The sequence below is a fragment of the Acartia tonsa genome, chromosome 9 (assembly GCF_053477335.1).
Source record: "Acartia tonsa isolate MP-2025a chromosome 9, ASM5347733v1, whole genome shotgun sequence".
Taxonomy (NCBI): domain Eukaryota; kingdom Metazoa; phylum Arthropoda; class Copepoda; order Calanoida; family Acartiidae; genus Acartia; species Acartia tonsa.
This window is the reverse complement of record NC_137268.1, coordinates 23,611,013-23,618,420: the sequence shown is the minus strand read 5'-3', so window position 1 is coordinate 23,618,420 and position 7,408 is coordinate 23,611,013.

Sequence of the window (7,408 nt, the reverse complement as noted above, 5' to 3'; positions counted from 1 at the left end):
GTTGAGGCTGAAGCCCAGGCCAACCCGGTTGGGTTCAGCCGCTCCTCCCAGTACGTTGATTCTAGCTGGGACGGTTCCAAACTGCGGCATTCCGTCGGCTCGGCCCGCTGCGTTGGGGGCGGCTGCTTGCTGGGGTGTTGCTGGGGGCGCGCTCCCTTCCATGTTGGCTACTCTGCTGGGCTTTCCTGGGGGAGCCCCCTTGTCTGCGGTGCGCCTCCGGCCGGCTACCTGGTCCCAGTCGGCTCGGCACTCGGCCGCCGTATGGCCGGCATAGTGGCAACGTTCGCACTTGGCAGGACGGTCACGGCGTGGCTGGGTGCGTCTCTCTTCTAGGCTGACCTCCATAGGCGTCGGACAGTCTCGGGCTCGGTGGCCTTTCCCTTGGCAGCGGTAACAGCGGCCTGAAGTCTTGTCATCTGGGGCGACCTTCCCCATCTGGTGGAGACCCGGAGCCAAGGCGCCAATCTCCATTGGCTCCGACTCATCGTAGTGGGGCAACTGGACGCTGGCTGATCCCGTGAGCCCGTCGGTGGCGTCCACTAGGCACACACCCTCCTTCAGCTGCTTGGTGATCATTGTGACGGTAAACATGGCTCGCCTCGTGTACTCAGGTACCGAGGCGATCTCATGACTCATCATTTCACGTTTCACATTAGCGTTACGAATGCCACGATTTAATTCGTCTATCAACAATTCAAGGTCCTCATGGCTATAGGCCTCCCTATACAAGGCACACTTTGTGGATATGTATGCTTGTATAGGTTCTGTCGAGTGTTGCCTGTAATCCCTGAAGGCTTGCTTCAAAGTCTGGGATTCAAAGGCTGGACGAAATAACATTTCACACTCGGCCTTGACTTGTTCGTATGTCAAGGCTTGGCCTGCCTCGCCAAACAGATGAGAGGCCATCTCCGCCGCTTGCCCCACCAGTGACAGTAAAAGGGCGTTGCGGCGGTTTAGTGTGTCATGGGGAGGCACACGGTAAGCCGCCCATGACATCTCGAGTCTCCGGATGTGGGAACTCCAGGATTGCTTGGGCGGTCCTCTATACTCCGGCAGGTTACTCAGCATCAGCTTGCGGTACTCGGCTGGAGCCGGTTGGGGATCATCCTGGAGCCATCCTTGGGCTTGGTCACCTCCTGGCGCTTGCGGCTGCTCCATCGGGTCAACGGTTCAGCGGCGGGACACGAAGTTTTATTTCAAGACTATAAATGGTTTACACTTGAGGCTTTCTAGCCTAGCAGCCAACACTGTTTATCACTAGGTTGGTAGTTTAACTACAAAGATGTAACTTAGATGTAACCAAAATACTTGTCACTAGTTTTTCTCTGAGTTGTAGAGTAGGCTGGTAGGCTGGTAGGTAGCTGTTGAGGGTCTGAACTGCTGTCAGGAACTGATTGGGTTTTCCTTTATCACACTATAGATAGGAGGGAGAAGCTTGCAAGTCTTGTTTTCTAAAAATATCTCTGTTGGATGCTATGGAGTAGCTCCGCTCCTGTGTGTGTGTGTGTGCGTGTGGGTGCGTGAAATATCCTTTCCTTGCAACGCGCTTACGCACCGTCAGATCCGCGCACACAGGTAAAACGCGCACTTATCCATCAACCCGCTCTCTCATTGGTCCACTTTGTCTTATTCGTCCGTTGAATTTTGTTATGCGTCCCGAACTCTGCTGCGCGACCCGTAAATGGCGCTCTGTTCTCCCGGTCGCTATCTCCACACCGTGGGCGGACTTAGTCAAGTGTGGGTAGGAGGGGGGAAGCGCGTGAGGGGACGGGGTAAAACCGTCCGTTCCCCCTATGGAGAGGGGGAGTGCTGTGGGTTTGAGGTAACTGTGTGGTGAGGTAATTGTGCCCTTTTCCTTAATCCTGGGCTTGTTGTTATGTCACCTCGATTGTATTTTCTTCAATGGATGGTGGGCCCCTCCCTTTCCGTTGGAATAAGGGGTGTATTTGTTGTGCTGGAGGCTTGGGGGGTTAGATTGTTTATCAATGCATTGTTATATTACATCTAGGTTCTATTTTTGGCCTTATCACAATACACAACAGATTGGCTTACCAAGCCTGTTCTATTTTTAGTTTTATCACAATACACAACAAATTGTTTACCAATCCTTGCTCATAAATCTATTGTTCAGCCTTCACACTAGGGTGGTAATCCCTACAATGTGATATAATATCTGCTTTTCTAGATGGGTGGCTGCGCTGTAGCCTCTCAGGATACTTGGAGTTGACGTAGTTTCCTCTGCTTGGTACACTACACTCGTATGTTCGCTCGCAGCTAGCAGCTATTTGGCTTGTTTCAGCCTGTCGGCGGCAGGGAATGTCCCGTCCTGCAGCGCCGTGTATCCGAATCCAGCTGGTGGCGGCAGGGAATGTCCCGTCCTGCAGCGCCGCTGGTTCGAATCCTTGGCTTGTTTCAGCTTGTCGGCGGCAGGGAATGTCCCGTCCTGCAGCGCCGTGTATCCGAATCCGGCTGGTGGCGGCAGGGAATGTCCCGTCCTGCAGTGCCGCTGGTTCGAATCCTGCTATCTCTTGCAGTAAATGTTGGCCTATTTTCAGCCGTTTACACTTAGTTGGCCTGTTTCAGCCCGTCCGCAGGCCTGTTTCAGCCCTTGAGCGCTCAATTCTCCGTTAGATGTCGGCGCTTCTCGCGGTTCTCCGTCAAGTTTCGCTGCTCTCCGCAGTCTCTCGTCCGATCTCGCTAGATTTCGCTTCCACAACTGCCGGATGCAGAGTTAGACCTTGCTATCCAGGGTGGGTAATTCAGGTTGCTTGTGTCAGTTTTGCCAGTTTCACTGCTGGGAGTACCTTAGCCTCAGCTGCGCGTCTGCTCTACACTTGTGGTTTGCCGTAATCTCACACAGCTGTCACCAAAAGTTGTGGTATCCGCCTAGGATAAATGGCAGACACCAGAGTTCAAATGACTACGGCAGTGTGAACAGACGTGGACACCTATACTATAGAGAAGCTACGCTTCTCTAGCAATCACTAAATAATAAACAGAGTCTATTCAGTTGTTCCTTTATTGAAGGTCTAAGGATTACTAACATTATATACAACAAACAATAACTACACAGATAGGAATAAATAATCATAAATAAAAGCAATATAATACATATACAATAGTCAGTTTGGGCAATAATGATCCCCCATCCCTGGAAAGGGTGGGGGGAATTAACAATACAGCTTAACCATAATAAGGCTGTCAGAATCAATCATTAATTTTAGGCATAGGGAGGGGGTCGGCAGACCCCTTCCCCAGGACTCGGGGGATGGCCTTTGGCCCTTCCCCGAACCCCGGTCAGGGTTGCCAAAGGCATGGCTCACGGTTGCCGAATACCACAATAGCACAGCTACTAATTTAAATGATGATATAGCACTAGGACGAACCAGAGACAAGTTATACTTATTCCTGTAACTATGGTTTCCTTTATACGTCCTGGATAAAACACACTTACAATTACATGATATTTTGGATCATGGAAAGAAAACGAAGTAGCGGGTTTCTTTGCATTTTCACAGTAGCTTTTGAAATATATTTAAAGTTAGGTTAGGAAAATGTTAATGATTGCCCCGCATGTGCTACAAATAGGAGAAAATCTACTGTGAAAATAGACTAAACCCGCTAATTTGTTTCATTTTCATGATCCAATTTTTAAAAGCGAAGCTTTTCTATAATTAGGGTCGGTCCGTCCGTACGTCCGTAACGGATAGCTTTTTTCGTTAATTTAGGCATGTTAGAATTGTCCTATCGATTTCAAATTTTCCATGGTGATTCTTTTAATAGTTAGGAACGATTTAGAAAGCGTAGCAACTCTATAATCATCACCAAAATGTCCGTACGTCCATTTTAAACATGTTGATTTTATTACTTTTTTAACAACAAATTTTTATGTGATCTAATCATCCAATTGATCTGATTTTTGGTATATTAATTCCTGTGACAACAAAGTATAATGTAATAAGCGAAGCAACTCTATAATCAAGACCTAAAAATGTAAGTATGTCCATAAACATTATCCTAAATCAAGCTGTTTTTCAACAAATTTAATTGCAATTTTGCTTTGACTCTTATACATTTATATTCTGATTATTCAGTTCTGACACTATACAAGTATTAATGTCCGTTTGTCCTACCGTTTCTGTGCTTCGCTTTTATGGATGTTGTCATCCTTGTTTTCTGTAAAATTATTAATTTTTATATATAAAACTTTATATTATTAAACAATATATATTAGATAAATAGCCCAGCTGACATAAATAATGACATAAATAATGTAGAATATGTATTTTTATTGAAAGGACTTTGCGTACAATAAGTCTAGACCTCAATTAAAAGAATGGATTTATTATTACTTGGATCTTACACCAGTTAATCATGTACTCTAATAAAGTGCAATAAGTGCTAAAATAACGATTACCCCATCTCCTTCTACTGGTTGAACGAACTGAGCAAAAGTGGGCCAAAAAGTCCATGTCAGCAACCTAAATTGACGACAATTTTTTCCTGTCATAATATCCATGTATATTTTATATCCATTATTAAAAGCTGTGGACATTTTAATCAACACACGTCGTCCCTTAATGCAATCCAAATAATTTGTCACAAATACAGACAAAAATTAGGAAATAATTATTTATCACATCGTATTATAGACAGCTTTCTGTGGCTAGTAAAATGAAATGTTATAAGGTTTTTTCTAGTTTTGTTAGCCCCGACGGGTTTACTGATGATTTTTTTGTGTGGCTCACAATCTGTTTCAGGGAAGAGAGTAATATAAAACAACTAAGATAACTGAAATTTAAAAAGTACAACCTCTAGGTTGACATTTGCAAAAAAAGGTTGACCTAAAGCTCTATAGGTCAACCTTTTTTGCTTCTGTAAACTGGGCTTAAGAATTTAATATTCTTAATTGAATCATTTTGGCATATCTATTCAATGTAAAGTTTTTTTCAATTTTATGCTTTTTAAAGTCCAATTCTTTATAAGATGTCTTTCGTCTAAAATCTGCTTGAACAAATGGTCCAAAATTTTCAGAGATGCTTCATTATTGCTGTTTATTGATAAAAAAAAACTTCATAAAGAGATTGCATTTTGCCCGTGTTCATGAATAAATGTAATTCTCGTTTATTTTTAAGCCTTTTTTTATTTTTATGAAAAAAGGCATCTAGTATTTACTTCTTACACCAATTAAAAAAATTCAATTTGCTATCTCGTCATTTCTATGTCTTTTGGGACTTTCAAATTGATGGTCCCTAAAATCAGTGTCTGGCCGATTGTCTGTGTGTGTGTTAGTGTGGTAAGCCGAACGTTTCAGCTCACAGGGTTGCGAGTTCGAGTCCAACGAGCCTTAGCCTTGAATTATTCTACCAAAACAAACTAGCAGGATTTAGTCATACAGAAATTATATATTTAACTGAATAATATTTACAATGAATGTTTACTATATATATACAACAGATTATAACAATGGTTAGGTTTGAAGGGGGTGTGGGACGCAAGGGCTTAGCTCCCGGCAGTAGACAGGCTGTGGGGGCAGCTGTGGTAAAAGGGGAGGCAGCGCCTCCCGGTTGTATAATCGCGTGAGGGGCGCGTGATAGCTGCGTGTTTGAGCCCCTCCCCACATTTAGGCAGGCCAGTTTGACCGCTGGATAGCGGGGTCAACATCGGTCATGAGATGAATGGTGATATAATAAGATTAGTGCAGAGGGTTTGTTATGATAAGTCACAGCGTAGCAATTCTGTAAACTGCCTGTCCGTCTGGTTGTCGTATTACCACAACCTCCCCTTCAAGGGTTGCGGGGCTCTCGAGCCACCAGGCCTTGAACCTGGGGATACGACAACCTATGTCTGCGCAGGACAGGCTCTTCCTGGGGCACAGCTCGGTGGAGGACAGCTCGGGGTACACAGGCTCCGCGGGACACTCGCTGCTCTGTCTGGCTGTGGTTGGATATCAGCATTGTCAACTCCTGGTTGGCTTCCAGCCGTGGGTTGGCGAAGGCCAAGCCCCGTCGCTGGAAATTTTGCCTCGTCTGCAGGACTAACTCTGCCTCAGTGGGTAGCTGGACACGGAGGCCTAGGCTAACTCTGGTGGTTCCCAAGGGGGGAATGACGATGGAGGAAGGCGCATAAAATTCCATGGGGGCGCCTGCTTGATCCAGGTTGCTTGGCCTCCTAGCTCCTACCCGGATGGGGATGGCTGTCATCAACAGGGGGCACATTGCTTCAGCTTCGTCCTCTGGGGCTGTCTCTTCCATCGCAGTGGCCGCTTCTCCTCCTACAGGCTCGCTGCTGGCTGGCAGGTTCTCCATGTCCGTATCAGGATTCCAGATGGCATCTCTGGGTGGCTCTGGAGCTGGCGGCGGCGGCGGTGGTTCGTTGGGTTGATCCTGCAGGTTCTCTTCTACTGGGTCACGATCCTGGCCGCTAGGCTGTGGGGCGGCTGCGGCTGGCTGGTACACTGGGAACTGTCCTGGGTCACCAGCTGGTGTCGCCGCAGCTCCGACCGGCAGCTCGGTGGCATCCTCGTCGCCGTCCAGGTCGCCTTGTATGTCTGTTGGAATCTGGTGGGCAGTCACATCTCCAGTGTATTTGCGCAGTCGGCCTACATGCGCGGTGACTTCCGAGATTCTGGCGGTTGGAGAGGCAGGTTTGATGACATAATGGACGTCTGTAGCTTGCCGCACTACCTTCCAGGGGCCAGTCCATCTCTTGGTAATCTTGGCTGCCTTCCCTGGCACCAGGCGGGGGGCCAGATACCAGACCAAGTCTCCAACCTCGTACTTGGCCGTGCCTTCGTAGGCTGCCGCGCTCCTCCGGATGGTCCCCTCCTCTCGCTGCTGGATGGCGTCATACACTGCATGGTAGCGTTGCAGGAGAGCTTGGACGTTGGCTGGAACCGAGGCATATTCTGTGTCTGGCAGCCGGAGCACCATGTCCACCGGAAGTTTGGCCTCTCTCCCAAAGTAGGCCAGGAACGGGGTCACGCCGGTGGATCTGCAGGCCTTGGTGTTGTAGGCGAAGGCAATGGCAGGCAAGTGTGGCTCCCAGTTGTTGTCGTCCCTGTCTAGGAACAGACGCATGCCTGTGTTGAGCGTCCGATGGAACCTTTCCACTCGGTTGGACTGCGGGTTGTAGGGTGGTGGATGTGTCAGGCCAATCTCAAGCTTGGAGGCCAGCTCCTTGAATACCTGGCCGGTGAACTCCATCCCGTTGTCGGAGTGGATCTTCAGGGGGCATCCGAACGTGGCCAGGTGGCGGTGCAGCAGGGCTTCAGCCACCGTGAGGGTGCGCTTGTTGGGGATGGCGTAGAGGCTGACAAACCGGCTGAACCCGTCTTGACAGGTGAGGATATAGCGGTTTCCAGCTGGGGTCTCTGGCAGCGGCCCCACCCGGTCAATAAACAGGACTT